General features: G+C 38.3%; 1 pseudogene; it reads right to left on the reverse strand.

Annotated features, from left to right (window-relative positions):
* Nucleotides 1-1,335: 1,335 nt before the first annotated feature.
* LOC118518734 (tubulin alpha chain-like) lies at nucleotides 1,336-2,643 on the reverse strand (annotated as a pseudogene).
* Nucleotides 2,644-16,700: the final 14,057 nt, after the last annotated feature.

Here is a 16,700-nt window from a genome sequence, read left to right on the forward strand (position 1 = left end):
GTGCTTTTCACTATATAATTCCTAGCCAAGACTTGCTTCTTCATTTGCAAAATGAAATAAAAAATCTAATGCTCTTTCTTCAACATTTGCATGATTAATTTTAAAATTTGCTATAATATTAACAATTTTATGCAGTTATTAATTAAGGTTTTACGATAACAGAATAGCTTTGTATAAGGCTTTCTTAAAGTTTTATAGTTTTTTCAGTTGATGATTTATAATTAAATACTTGTCATGAGGAATCATGAATCTCCTCTGAAGAAAACTTGTAAATGGACTCCTAAACTTCAAATTTAGAGTCAAGTGTAGAGTCATTGAAATATACCTTCTATGAAGTAATAAAGGATAATTTTAAAGAAGTTGTAAATATCTATATCACACAGAATTACATTCTAATTAATGTTATTCACCACATTAGAGAAAAGTATTGTATTTTCGTTGCAAATAATTATATTAATCTGTCTAATGCGTACTTTCTACTCACAATTATCTTGTTTATACTTTAGTGATGAAGACCAAATACTATTTTGAATCAATTATGCTTAATATCTTGATTAGCAGCATATCTCTGGGAAAGAAATAACAAAGTTTGCAAGATTTATGAAATTCAGGCATACCTGAAAACCACAAAAAGCTTTCATTTCTTGATAGCCAAAGATGAATGGAAATTAAGCTTAACCTAGTAACTAAAAGCAAACAAAGCATATATCTAAATAGCACTAATTCTCGTTCTAATTTTAAGTAAGAACTTGAATATATAGAACTTTAATTCTTAAATTATGGAACTGGATGTCCCTAGGAAAGTGAATTAGGATTACATTTACATGTAATATTTTATAGTAAAGGTGTAGGAAACCAGCCAGAAAAGAGAGACAAAAATAATTTAAGAAATCATCATGCTTAATACAGATCTTTTTCCTCTGACATGTGGCCCAAAATTTGTCTTTTCCAATAGGAAAATAAAATTGTTATTTTGATTACAATTACTTAGACTGGAGACTTGCTTAATGACAGTATCCCAAAATACGACTGACTGATTTTTTTTTTAATTTTTAATTTTTTTGTTTTTTGTCTTTTGATTTTTCATTTAAGACAGAGAATACTTTATTCAAACCTATAAGATAAATGGACAGCTTGGGTATGAAATAAAGCATTTATTTTCAAGCACAGGTCAGTAGTTGTATATGAGAGTATACACCACTATGTACAAATGAACTGATCAGAGCACAACTTTTCAATGTTTAAGACAGAATAAGCTTCCCAGTAAAAGCAGCACCTTTGTGACATTTTTAACTTTTGTATTCCTCTCCTTTTGCTTTACCCTCTCCTTCTTCTTTACTCTCCTTCAACAGAATCCACACCAGCCTCCTCATAATCCTTCTTAAGGGGAGCCATATTCTCATGGGCCTCAGAAAACTCTCCTTCCTCCAAGCCCTCACCCACATACCAGTGAACAAAGGCACACTTGGCATATATCAGGTCATATTTGTGGTGCAGGTGAGCCCAGGCCTCAGCACTGGTTGTGGTGTTGCTCAACATGCACACAGCTCACTGTACTTTGGCCAGTTATCCACCAGGTACCACAGTGGGAGGCTGGTGATTAATGCCAGCTTTGACGCCAGTGAGGCACCAGTCCACAAACTGGATTATACGCTTGGTCTTGATGGTGGCAATGGCAGCATTGACATCTTTGGGATCCATGTCACCATGGAACAACGGGCAGCAAGCCATGTATTTACCACGGCGAGGAGCACGTTTCACCATCTGGTTGGCTGGCTCAAAGCATGCATTGCTGATCACTGTTACAGAAGCTACAGATGACAGCAGAGATGACAGGAGCATATGTGGCCGGAGGGAAGTGGATGTGGGGATAGGGCACCAGATTAGTCTGGAAATCTTTCAGATCAACATTCAGGGATCCATCAAATCTGAGGGAAGCAGTGATGGAAGACAATCTGGCTAATTATTGGTTAAGGTTAGTGTAGGTTGAAGGTTCAATATTGATGTTTCTACTACAAATGGCCTCGTTGTCTACCATGAAGTCACAATCAGAGTGCTCCAGGGTGGTATGGGCAGTGAGGATGGAATTGTAGGGCTCAAATACAGCTATGGAAGCCTCGGGGGCTAAGTAAATGGAGAATCCAGCTTGGACTTCTTGCCATAATCCACAGAGGGTCATTCTATCAGCAGGGAGGTGAACCTGGAACCAGTTCTCCCTCCAAAGCTGTGGAAAACCAAGAACCCTGAACACCTGTGCACTGGTCAGACAGTTTCCAAATTCAGTCCAAGATGAGGTCATAATCCTCTTGCCAATGGTGTAGTGCCCTTGACCACAGTTATTGGTAGAAACTTCCTTGCCTGTGTTAGGCTGTTCAGGGTGGAAAAGCTGGAAAAAGTAGGTGCCAATGTGCCCTCCATCAATGACCGTGGGTTCCAGGTCTACAAACACTGCCCTGGCACATGCTTGCCAGGACCCATCTCACTGAAGAAGGTGTTGAAGGAGTCATCTCCTCCCCCAATGGTCTTGTCACTTGGCATTTGACCATCGGGTTGGATGCCATGTTCCAGGCAATCGAGCTCCCAGAAGGCATTGCCAGTCTGGGCACCAGCCTGGCCAACATGAATGGAGATGTAGTCAAGCATGATTGCTGCTTTGTGGCTGCTGAGTGGAGAGGAAGAAGTGAGGCTGTTGCTTCTTACAGTGAGACTCTTAGGCAGTTGATGTAAGAGAACCTGACAAAATATGATTTATTTAAAAACAAAATGTAAAATTTTTATTTTAAAAAAGTATGTTCTCTATGAGAAGAGTAAACAATCTGACGGATCAATAATTTTTGATAAGGTACTTTCAGTTGTGTGAAACATGAGGTGGTTTTTAAAAACGGTCTCTGCCCTTGAGGAGTTCAAGTTTAGCAACATATAAAAAATGTAAGTAATTAAAGTATATTATCATATTTATTACCTTCTACATATATAGTACAGAGGAATGAGTAGTGAGGTTTATTTGAGATCAGTAAGGCTCCACAGAGACAGAGCTTATATATAAATAAATGAAATATGATGAGATCTTCACTAATGAATACAAAACAACATGTACAAGAGCATGGAGAAACAAAGTAATGTGTTCAGGGGATGTGAATTTGGCATTTCCAGAAATTAAGGAGGGAAGGACTTGGTGGATGGGTATAAACTTCAGAGCAACCATATCAGGAGATGAGTAGTAAGTTTTAAGATACTTGGAGTTTTTTTTTGCTTAGAGAAAATAGCTTAGGAAAGTTTCTGGGTCAGCTATTCAAGATAGGATAGTTCACAGTACCAGTGTAAAAGAAAATTCACTAGTAGTAATTTAGGTGACAGAGAGAAAACTTAAAATGTTATTTTCATAGTTTAAATGGTAAATTCAATAATACCTAACCTAAGAGAGGGGTAGTAAAGATGAAGTAGGACAGACTGAAAGCCATTTCAGTACGATTTAATGATTAAATTAATACATACATATAGTGAAAGTGGGAGAGTCAAATTAACTTTTGGGGCTTTGGGGAGAAAAGGGTAATAGATTCAATTTGGGCATGTTGAATTTGAAGTTCTCATGGAGTACACAGGTTATATAAATTCAGTAGAAAATCATATATACATGCTGTGACCTTGGAGAAAAGGACAGGGCCATAATAGTATATTGGTGGGTATCTCATTCAAGGTCCCAAGAGGAAACATGATGCACTCAACAATAATTAGAATAATTCCGGGAGGGTATATTTACAAAGAGATGGATTATAAAAGTATGGGCAGGATAAAAGAAAACCAAAAGAATATTGAAGGAAAATGTTACTAGAAGCAATAAAACTACTACATTTTCTAAACCTAAACAGATGAGAGAACATAAAGGTCACCTAAAGCTAGATGTAAAGATACACAAGAATGCAGGTGGCCATGAAAGAAACAGTGTCCATCTGTTGAGGGACATAGCCAGCTTGAGAGGAGTCATCATAGGAGGGGAATAAATAAGCTGACCTGACTCTCTTCCTTCTCTCTACACTTCTACTGTTGATCCCCATTGATGAAACCTGGTCAAAGGAAACCATAGTGCATGGGAGCTCACTGATACAGGACTTAAAGGTCTTCTTCTTAGGGCACAGAGCAAAGTGAGAGGGCTAGGAGTTAATCTGGAGGAAGCAGTAGAAGATATCCATCACAGAAGCACCAAGCGTTGTCTGCCTCAGGCCGAATGTGCTAAACAAGACAAGAGAATCTCCGAGGAAAAAAAATAAAAAAAGAGTGGGAAACATCAGCAGTGACGAGAAAATGAGAGGGAATTGACACAGGGGTTGTCTTAGAATTGCCTGATGTTAGGCCACTCATGGAAAGCCAAACTGATCATAATATAAAATATGGAAAGGTGAAGAAACAAAAAAAATGAGGCCAGGAGAGTATATGTTGGATATTGTAGGTGGTGATCTTAATAGCAGCAGTTTTAGTGGGGTGATATGAAAAGAGTGATATTGCAATGGATTAAGGAGTGGAAGGAAGTAAGGAAGTTAAAGCAGTAATGTAGACTCCTTTTTAAAGGTCTGTGAATTAAGAAAGAGGGATGGCTAGAGGGGCAGTCAGATGTGAGTTCCTTGAAGAAATGTTCAAAGGATGTAAGATGTACCTAATATTTTAATGCTGTAATTTTAGACTCAGGAATATAAGGATTATACTTTAGGAAGGCAACAACATCCATATTAAACAAAGCCATTATAATCTTCAACAGGAAATGAATAACTACAATGTGTGTCTCTTCCTCTTGGTTCTCAAACTATGTGTGCTAGAACCTGGACAAGATTGTATGTGAAGTATTAATTGAAGGTGCTCTCAACCTGGTTTTCTAGGCCATGTGTTGGCCCTTACTGATCTTGAAGTTAAATGGAGGTATATTTATGTGGATATAGTCTACTTCAGAGAAAAGAGAATCCCTAGATCTTTTTAAACACTAGGTTACAAATGATACCATTGAGTGATAAGACAGTACAGATTGTAGAGATTTTAATAGACAGAGCAGGTTTCTATCTTCCTTCTTCAACTTATACTATGTATATACAAAATACCTTTATACCAGGGGATATAGTCAGTGTTGAGCAGTGGTTCTCAGTGGAGGGCGGTGGTGGCTTTGCCTCCCTCAGGGTGACATTTGGCAATGTCTGGAGACACTTGGTTGTCACAACTGGGGAAGTACTATTATCATCTAGTGGGCAAAAGTCAAGAATCCTGCTAAGCATCCTATAATGCACAGGACACCCACACCTACAACGAAGATTTAGGCAGCCCAAAATGTTAATAGGGGGGCTGTTGAAAAATCTTGGTGTTGAGTTCTGAGGAAGGAGAGGAAAGTACAAGAGATATGTATCCTGCCCCCACCCAGTGATTCCTCAAAGGGAGGGAGTAGATATGCCAGAGTTCCTCATGAAGTTGCAGGGTTTAGAACTAGAAGAAACTGGGGTTCTATCTTATAACTGAATTTGAGAGTATCAACCCACAAATATGTCCTACCACAATGAAACTTGGATGGGGGAGCAAGAAATATGGCCACATGATGAGGAGGTCTGGACACAAGAAGGGTTTCAGATCATCCCCTGATTTCCCATTCCATTAGAGGAGAATGGAAGTGATCCAGAAATTCCTGTAGACCCAGGGAGGATGAGATTAAGGGTCATGTCTTGCCAGTAACAAAATACAATATAGACAGAGAATTTCATCGAAGCCTCCATAAGGTAAGTGGTGCAAATCCATCAGCTGAACGTGTGGGAAGCGGAGGGGACTGTGCTCTCATAGGGAGCAACAGACCCAGGGGGTTCTTCTCTGCTGGAAATGATCATCCCAGATCTGACAGCTGCTTGCCACCAAAGACTCTTCTGCATAAATAGTTCATGCCCTGTCCTAGCTATAGGTCCCTAGGGAGCTGAGTGAGCTTCTGGGAGCAAGCAGTTCAGGGCCCAAGTGAGGCAATTAAGACAGCCTTGTGAACACCTTGAGATGGAAGTTAAACAGGATGGTAACTGCTCTAAACAAACCAGAGCCAGAGAGTGAAAATCTCAAGTGGACTCCATAAAGATTTCTGCATGAAGTGGGGAGATCACAAACTTGGGTTGTGTTGAAAAAAGTTCAGTTTTAGAACATATTAATTATATTGACTTATACTGCTGATATTTCAGATCCATTACACATTTAAAAATTAATATTGGTTATTCAACTGTTACATTTCTCTTATTTAAGAATTGACTCCTCTGCCACATGCCTATTTGACAGGAATCAAGATTATATATGAAAGTATTTTACATTTAAATTGTGCTTATGCTGATTTTAGAGATACTTTTCTTGTACATATCATAATTTCCTATCACAATAAATTTAGTGATTTAACTATTTTATGATTATTTATTGACAATTGGCTATGATAGAATCTGTGAATGTTTTTATAATACTATAAAACCAGGATTTTATTTAAAGAAAAGCATCAGATGGGCACCTGGGTGGGTGGCTCAGTCAGTTAAGCAACTACTCTTGGTTTTGGCTCAGGTTATGATCTCAGGGTCCTGGGATGGAGCCCCACATGGGGCTGGGTGATCAGCATGGAGTCTGCTTGAGATTCTCTCCTTTTCCTTATTGCTCTCCCTCTCCCCTTTAGCCTCTCAGCCCCTCCTGTGCTCTCTCTCTCTCTCAAATAAATAAATAATTTGTTAAAAAAAAAAAAAGAAAAGCATCAGAAAATGAGGGATCCGTAAAGATAAGCATCAGAAAATGAGGGATCCATGAAGAACAGTATCACTGGACCACCTAAATTTTAGAAGAATATCATTGGGATAGAGTTATATTAAAGACCAAAACATAGCCTTAATCTCAGGAAACAAACTGAGGGTTGCTGGAGTGAAGCAGGGTGGGAGGGATGGGGTGGCTGGGTGATGGACATTGGGGAGGGTATGTACTATGGTGAGTGCTGTGAATTGTGTAAGACTGATGAATCACAGACCTGTACCCCTGAAATAAATGATACATTATATGTTAATAAAAAAATTAAAAAAAAGAACAAAACATAGCTTGATTTTATGGAGAATTGGTAAATAAATGGAAAGATTTTTTTCCTTAAAATCTCCATAAGTAAATATTTATGTCTATAGTAGCTATTTTTTTTTAATTTTTTTATTGTTATGTTAATCCCCATACATTACATCATTAGTTTTAGATATAGTGTTCCATGATTCATTGTTTGTGCATAACACCCAGTGCTCCATGCAGAACGTGCCCTCCTCAATACCCATCACCAGGCTAACCCATCCTCCCACCCCCCTCCCCTCTAGAACCCTCAGTTTGTTTTTCAGAGTCCATCGTCTCTCATGGTTCTTCTCCCCCTCCGATTTCCCCCCCTTCCTTCTTCCCCTCCTGCTACATTCTTCTTCTTCTTTTTTTCTTTCTTAACATATATTGCATTATTTGTTTCAGAGGTACAGATCTGAGATTCAACAGTCTTGCACAATTCACAGCGCTTACCAGAGCACATACCCTCCCCAGTGTCCATCACCCAGTCACCCCATCCCCTCCCACCCCACCCCTCACTCCAGCAACCCTCAGTTTGTTTCCTGAGATTAAGAATTCCTCATATCAGTGAGGTCATATGATACATGTCTTTCTCTGTTTGACTTATTTCGCTCAGCATAATACCCTCCAGTTCCATCCATGTCGTTGCAAATGGCAAGATCTTATTCCTTTTGATGGCTGCATAATATTCCATTGTATATATATACCACATCTTCTTTATCCATTCATCTGTTGATGGACATCTTGGCTCTTTCCACAGTTTGGCTATTGTGGACATTGCTGCTATAAACATCGGGGTGCACGTACCCTTTCGGGTCCCTTATAGTAGCTATTTTTTTTAAAGATTTTATTTATTCATTTGAGACACAGAGATAGAGAGAGAGAGAGCATGAGCAGGGAGAGAGGCAGAGGGAGAGGGAGAAGCAGACTCCTTGCTGAGCCAGGAGCCCGATGTGGGGCTCGATCCCAGGACCCTGGGATCATGACCTGAGCCGAAGGCAGACGCTTAACCATCTGAGCCACCCAGGTGCCCCTATAGTAGCTATTTTAAAAGATTACAAGAAGCTTATAGAAATACTATGGTATTATTTAAATAAATTTGGAAAAAGACTTAATGGCCAGAAAAAAAAATTATCTTATTCTTGTCCAATTTCTTTTCTTATTCCCTTTTAGGAATACCTTACTCATATATAAGTTTTCTGAATGCATACAAGTAGCCCTCCCCATCATCCTTGACAGTAGAAGTTTCCACCTGTCTTTTTGGTCCCACCCTGGTCACTACTACTATCATTTTCCACTTCCTAAGACCTCCCTCTTTGCACTTCTCACACTGCACACTAAAGCCTTTCCCCATTACTGTTTTTCAGTGATGCACCTCATTGTCCGACTTCTACCATAGAGAGAGTACGGGCTGGGAAGAAGGTGGGTAAGAGTTTAGGAAATGTGGGATAGACACTGATGAAGTTATTTCAGATTGACATAGTAGCTGTAATCTCAAATGGGCACCCCCAGTCTTAGCTCTGCCATTGCAAAAGATAAAATATTCTTTAGCTTAATTGTAGAAATTTCCCAGGTTTCAGTCTATTACTTGAGCCAAGAATTTGGGGATTTAGTCTGTTACTCATTGTTTTTCTTAAACTACGCAGTACCATTAGAAGCATCTGTTCACCCTGCAGTCCTTGAATGCCTCCTTCCTGGCATACTGTTCTTATGGCAGTGGCTCAGTTTCTCAAAGCCTTCCTTGAGCTCCAGATTACTATAGGTAAAATGTGAATCACAGGTGTGCTATGTTATGCTGGGTGTTGAGATTCTTCTCCTAGAACACTAGATGAACTTTTGGTTTGTTTGTTTTCAGCCCTAATTAAGCAAGATGAATAATTCTAAATTCCTTCTTATTTACCAAGATTGTTTAAGGTTAGATCACTGGGGTACAACCCTGAACCCCTGTGTATCATGGTAGCCCCTCCAATGTCACCTCTGCAACCTACTCATGGTATCATTTTTTTTCCCCACTAATCAGAATTCTTTATTCCAGAAACCACAAATGGTCTCTGGTGAATTTGAACTGTCAAACAACTCATTTAGAAAAAAAAAAAAAAAGTTAAACAAATATAATAGGAAAGCTAGAGAGGCTCAGAAAAACTAAGAAGACCTAAATGGCTAGAAGCCTAAGCAAGGTCATCTAAGGAAATATCTGTGAGTATAGGGCCAAGGCTGCCACCACTAGATTCTGGATTCTGCCACTGGCTCTGCTGCCCCTCAACTGTGGAGGCTGCTCCTGGCAGCACCTGACTGCTTCCCCTAGACAGTCAGAATTAATCCTAAATTTGCTCTATTTCCATGGCATGAGCACATGATTGATGAAGCATAGCTTCCAGGAATCATAGAGAACAAACGTATAATTGTAAAGCTTCTTTATTAGAAGGTGGTCCTTAAATTTTACCAAGTTAATACATTGGTGGATTTCCCCAAATATAAATAAGGGCAATGGGCTAGAAATATTCCAGTGCTTTTTCAGATTTACTCTCCATCCTTTTGCATCCTGCCCTATGCTTGAAATGCTGACTTGTGCAGACTCCATCAGCTCATCCCCTTACTGTTTGGTTTTAGCTGGGGTAACCAGCAGAAAGCCCAGGCAGGAGACCAATGGGAGAGGAGACAGAGAGAGAGAGAGAGAGAGAGAGGGAGACAGAGAGAGAGAGAGAGATAAAGGTATTTATTTCTTTGTCTTTCTTCTAGCAGGGTCTTCGTGGACTGGCTATATCATTTGACAGAATCATTAGCTTCTGTAGGAGTCTTTTCTAGCTTTTTCTAGCTTTCTGGATCACTGGGATCCTATAACTGCCGTCTTTGATCCTTAAAACCTATGGGTGCTGATGGCATGAGATACTGCATTATCCCTTGTGGCTTCCTTATGAACTACCTTGATTTTTGTAAATTGCCCCTTAATTAAATCCTTTTCAAATTATTATCATTTGGATGTGCCATCTGTTTCTACCTGGGGCCCCAAATTATACAGGTATCCTCAAAAATGGCAAGTGTCCTCTATCAAGATATTTCTCCCTATGACCTAGAGCAGAGCTGTCCTGTAAGGAACACTACATACCTGTTCTCTGTTTTCCCCACTGTGGCCCTTTTCTGCTTTCTGAAAGACAACCCTTTTAAGAAAAAGAGGTAATTTCAGGACTATTTTACTATAATAGTTGCATGAAAGGACTTAGGCGAGAAATCCCAAAGCAAAGTGATGTAAAATAGAGAAAACTCGGGGGAAAAAAACACAAAAACTATCACTTGGAAGGGAGGAGTGTTTTTACCCTTGAACTCCCAAGGAAGACACAAATTGATCATACCAAAGTATTGCATTATAGTTTTTACGCATAACACCTTATACTTGAGTACAGATATGGATATTAGAAGATAGGGTGAGGGAAAAGGCACTTAGAGAACAGAATAGTGGCCATCATCTACTATTTAGCATTAAATGAAATAGCACATTGTAAACTACTTATGTGCAGGCTATTATGTTGGGATGAGTCATGTAGCCAGTTAGTTTAACAGACTGATTGGCAACTATATATAAAATCAACATATTTTTAAATTTATGGACTTAACCACATCTCCAGATGTTTAGCTTTTAAAGACATTTGTGATTTTTTGTGCCTCAGTGCCAGAATCTACCTTCAGTTTGGTAGTTAAATGACACTATCATTTTCCTATTTTATGCATTATATTTTATTATTATAATGGTTTAATGCATGATTCTTTCCAGGTATAACTTACTCTTGTACAAAGGATATCAAGAGTTTAGGCTAAAGGAATAAAAAATGGGGGGATTTCAGGCACCAGAACAAGGGGATAGTTGATAAAATATATTTAGAGAAAGTAGTCCTTGGGCACTTTTCATCACATTGTATACATATAATTCCCTATTTTGCTTTGGCATGTCACCAGAAGTAGATTTCTCTACCTGGCACAATCATACCCTCCCTAGTTTTCTGAGAAAAGGAAGATGTTCCCTGTGGGAAGAGCTATAGCCCCTATCCTTCCTATGTCTCTTCTGTATACATATCTACACCCTGAAGGCTGCTTACTGTAAATACCCGTGACTCTCTGCTTCAGTGTAGCTGTGGGGGCATGCATGCTTTATACACAAGGCCCGCTGAAAGGTCAGGTAAATGCTCCAGCAATGATACAGGGAGACTTAGTGTGTAATACCTCAGCTTTTCCACCCCTTGATTGTGATGATATTATCTTCCCCAACAGCCCTAATAGGATTGAGCCCACTTGCCCAAATTGATAACTAGCCCAATAATCCACCTTTTATTGGTTTCCTTCTCCTTCCTGTCATACTGTCCCACTCCTCTAGTGGTGCTTCCTGGGATCACCTCTCAAATAAAGTCCCTACCCTTGTCTCAGTAGCTGCTCTGGAATCCAAATAGACAATTGGTGCCAAATAGGTCATAGGAGAAGCCTCTTAAGACACGATTCTGGAACTGGATTAGTTACCAGCCATATGACAACAAGGCCCCTATAACTGGTGGTAAGCCATAGGGTTATAAATATCTCTTATGTTAAGAGTCTTAGCTGTGGTGAATTGGAATGGGTTACAGGGAAATGAGATGCCTTTAGCTCTTGGGAAATACGGGGTAATGATATTTATAAGGATATGGTGTTGGTTGGCATATGACAACTGCAATAGAAGCCTGAGATACCACCCTATACCAGTTAGAATGGCCAAAATTAACATGACAGGAAACAACAAATGTTGGCAAGGTTGTGGAGAAAGGGGAACCCTCTTATACTGTTGGTGGGAATGCAAGCTGGTACAACCACTCTGAAAAACAGTATAGGGGTTCCTCAAGACATTAAAAATAGAGCTACCCTATGACCCAGTGATTGCACTATTAGGTATTTACCCCAAAGATACAGATGTAGTAAAAAGAAGGGGCACATGACCCCAATGTTCATAGCAGCAATGTCCATAATAGCCAAACTGTGGAAGGAGCTGAGATGCCCTTCAATAGATGAATGGATAAAGAAGATGTGGTACATATATACAATGGAATATTGCTCAGCCATCAGAAAGGATGAAAACCCACCATTTTCATTGAAATGGATGGAACTGGAGATATTTTGCTAAGTGAAATTAGTCAATCAGAGAAAGACAATTATCATATGGTTTCACTCATGTGTGGAATATAAGAAATAGTGCAGAGGATCATAGGGGAAGGGAGGGAAAACTGAATGGGAAGAAACGAAGAGGGAGACAAACCATGAGAGACTGTTGATTCTGGGAAACAAACAGTGTTACAGAAGGGAGGGAAGTGGGGAGATAGGGTAACCGGGTGATGCATATTAAGGAGAGCATGTGTTGGGATGAGCACTGGGTGTTATACACAACTGATGAATCATTGAGCACAACATCTGAAACTAATGATGTACTATCCTGGCTAACTGAACGTAATAAAAATAAATAAGTAAGTAAGTAAATAAATAAATAAATAAATAAGAAAGACAGGCTTGAGACAACCAACTAATAGTTTAGTTTGGTATGATACAAAGACCCTTTCTTCCAACAGTGGGAGGGCAGACTGTTGACAGAAGTACAAAGTGAGCTGAATTTAGGGTCCTGGCAAGGCTCCTACACTGATGGTAGGGCCCTGCTGGAGAAAGAATGGATACTGAGACATGGGATAAGGATTTCCTGGTTTCCTGGTAGATATTTTATGAAGAAAGGGATTATTTACTACATGAGTTACAGAATCTGTATATTATATACAGTAGAAATCAGGAGAACATGCTTGACAATGAATGTGAAAAGTGCTAGACTGTGGTAGAGGGTGGGGAGTGGAATATAAGGCAGGAAAGACAGTTTATTGATATGGTGAATCCTGAGATTCAAGATTAAGGTCCTAGCATTTTCTTGGAAGAACTTTCATGGCAAATATTAAAGAAGGGATTAAAGTCTTAGTAATGTGGGTATGTTAGAATGGCTTTAGTATGTGATACTAGAGAATCAACAAGTTGTGTTCTCTGGTAGGGCTCAGAGGCTATTCCTCTAAATTGATAGAGAATGTGATAATAAAGGGCACATCAGTATTGTTGAGAAGTAGAGCTATCTTCTGTAGATAAGTTAATGATAGGAATTGGGAATGACACTAATTTGTACTTGCTGAGGCCATGTAGCTGCACTTAACTATCAGAGATTTGGATACAATTCATTAGAGACCAATCAGTCACTTGATGGCAAGTTGATTGTATTACAATCTCTATGTACTGGGGGAAGGGCAATTCATCCTTGTTATTGTAAAGTATCTCCCATATGGGTTTACTTTTCTGCCTTCGGTGCCTCAACCAGAACTAATGTCCAAGGATTTGAGATTGCACATAACATTGCCTTCACTTTATGGTGAAGGAGTTATGACAACAAGCACTTGACCACAGGATTTACTCATCCCATCATAGATTGTAGCCTTCAGAAGCTGCCAGCTAGACAGAACTTTAACTGGGTCTTTAAGAGGCTATTCCAAAGGTCTATCCATATCTCTGATTATGGATAATGTTCCTTTACTTATTTCTTTCCCTTCTCTGTCTCACTTCTTCACTCCCCACTGATATTTCCTGGGATCACATCAGAAATAAAAAAAATAAATAAAAATTGGAGATCTTCAATCCAGGGCCGGTCCAGTTTCTCAATTATGACAACAGGATCCAGGATCTTTCTTAGGTCTTCACATACACATCCTATTGCCTTATGTCACAAGAAGGCTGTGACATCATGTGACGTGACCTAGGCCTTACATCATTTACAGGCAAAAAGGAGGAAACATTTAGAAAAAAAGACAGAATCAGCAACATCTACTTACATTTTTCAGTGGGAACAGTGAGAAGATGGGTACCCCTAGCAGCAAGAAAGTTTGGGAAGTTGGAGTTTGAGTAGTTGAGTTTATAAACTTTTGTAGCCTTTATAATAAAGGCATGGGAGAAAAATGATGAAAATGGAAGTTCAATCAATCAACCCATAGTGTTACTATATGAATAGGCAAACTCAGGATTTAGTAACAAAAATTGACCTAAGTTCTGATCGAATTTTCCCCATTTTCCTGAATAAATAAATAATAGGTTGCAATGTTAAACTATAATGACTCCCTAGACTGTTTTAAATATGAAAGCACTTAAAATAATTCACTACATTGGGGCACCTGGGTGGCTCAGTGGTTAAGCAACTGACTTCAGCTCAGGTCACAATCTCAGGGTCCTGGGATCAAGCCCTATGCCAGGCTCCTCCCTCAGCAGAGTCTGCTTGTCCCCGATTCCTTCTGCCCACCCCCTCCACCCCCTCACACTCTCTCTTTCTCTCAAATAATAAAAAAAAAAAATCACTACATTTAGTTGCCAAGTTTTCACATGCCCTATTTATTAATTTAAAAAATATACAACAAGTTCCTACTAACGGCCTTCCATGAGCACAGCAGACAAAATTTCTGCTCTTCTTGAGTTTCTGTTCTATGTACAAACTCATTCAAACTGCCTGGTTGCAACAGAGTAACTGGTAAGAATTATTTATTTTGGGGACCATAAAAAATTCATAAAAATTTGCAAGAATTAAAAAATTCTAACTGCAAGAATATTTTTGTCCCCTTAATAATTAGAAAAACATCAAAATTAACTTTTCTGATTCTTAAGCTTTGTCAAGAATTTCCAAATAATTTCTGATACTTATTTTTCACATACAAAGACATCCAGGATCTTTAGCCTCAAAAACTGTAAATTGCTGAAGTTTAAAAAAGCACAAAATATAAAGAAATTAAAACAGGATATACCTATTTTTGTTCATAACCTTGAGTTATTGACAATATCCCTTATATGCAACTGTTTGCTATCACTTGCATCTTTGCTTTGTAGCCTTGTGTTTTCTATTGAATAGCTTAGATGAGGGCTGACACTAAAATCTGGAGCATTTAATTATTTTTATTTTTTTGTGGCAGTAAATGATTTTTCTCTGCCAATTTTGTCTGTTAGGCTAACGGTCTTACACATTTTTAATTGCTATTTCTATCTGCACTCATATATTTTCACACCTCCTAGAAGTAATGTAACAGCAAGATTTTTATCACCACAACTGGTGAACACCTGGGTCATCCTATTGACCATTTAGGGAAATATTCCCAGGCTGTAACAAAGCCATCTCTATGTGCTCACTCATTTTACCTGCAGCTTCTCTGAAAACTGTTTCTGTAGTTAAAAAAAAATCCCTAAAGAAATCTTTCATTTTTAAACGCTTAAAATTTTAAAACCAAAATAAGTACAAAATTATGAATAATATATAAATTTTAGTTATCTTTATTTTAGCAAGGACAGTCTTTTCTCTAATTGTATCAATAGAATAGTTTATTTAAAATACATATTATAAAAAATAAAATAAAATACATAATTATTTATAAATATTTCTGGAAGTTTAGTTTTTTTAAAAAAATTCAGTTTTATTTAGGTAAAATTGATATATAAAGTTGTAACATAATTAAAGTGTATATGGTGGTGATTTGATATACATAGACATTGTAAAAAGATTCCCTCATCTAGTTCATTAACATATCTAACACCTGGCATATTTATCTTTCTTTGTTGCTACAGTTGAGAACATTTAAGTTCTACTCTCAGCAAATTTCAATTATATAATGCAGTTATCAACTATAGCCACCATGTTTTACATTAGTCTTTGCACTTTATTTATCTAATAGCTGAAAATTTGTATCTTTTCACCAAACTCTTTCTATTCACTCCCCCTCCTCCCAGTCCCTGGGAACCAACCACTTTTCTACTATTTCAATGAGTTTGACTTTTTTTTTTTTTAAAGATTCTAGACATAAGTGATATACAGGATTAGTCATTCTCTGTCTGGTTATTTCACTTAGCATGATGCCCTCAAGGTCGATGCATATTTCAGTAAATGGCAGGATTTCCTCCTTTCTCATAGCTGATTAATATTGCCTTGTTTGCATGTATAGATATACCAAATTTTCTTAATCCATTCATTCATCAATGGACACTTAGATTATTTCCATGTCTTGGCTATTATGAATAATGCTGGAACAAACATGACAGTACAAATATCTCTTCAATATCTTGTTTTCATTTCCTTTGGATATATACCCAGAAGTGGAATTGCTTGATCACATGGTAATTCTCTTTTTAACTTTTTGAGGAACCTCCATATTGTTTTCCAGAGTGGCTGAACCAATTTACAATCCCATCAACAGTGTACAAATTTCCCTTTTCTCCACATCTTTGCCAAAACTTGTTGTCTCTTGTCTTTCTCATAATGGCCTTTCTAATGGGTGTGAAGTGATATCTCATGATGGTTTTGATTTACATTTCCCTGATTAGTGATGTTGAACACCTTTTCATTCAATTAGGAACCATTTGTATGTCTTCTTTGGAAAAATGTCTATTCAGATCCTCTGCCATTTTTTTTTTTTTTAAGATTTTATTTATTTGTCAGAGAGAGAGAGAGAGAGCACAAGCAGGGGGAGCAGCAGAGGGAGAGGGAGAAACAGACTCCCTGCTGAGCAGGGAGCCAGATGCAGGACTCAATCCCAGGACCCTGGGATCATGACCTGAGCTGAAGG

The sequence above is a fragment of the Halichoerus grypus genome, chromosome 1, assembly GCF_964656455.1.
Source record: "Halichoerus grypus chromosome 1, mHalGry1.hap1.1, whole genome shotgun sequence".
Taxonomy (NCBI): domain Eukaryota; kingdom Metazoa; phylum Chordata; class Mammalia; order Carnivora; family Phocidae; genus Halichoerus; species Halichoerus grypus.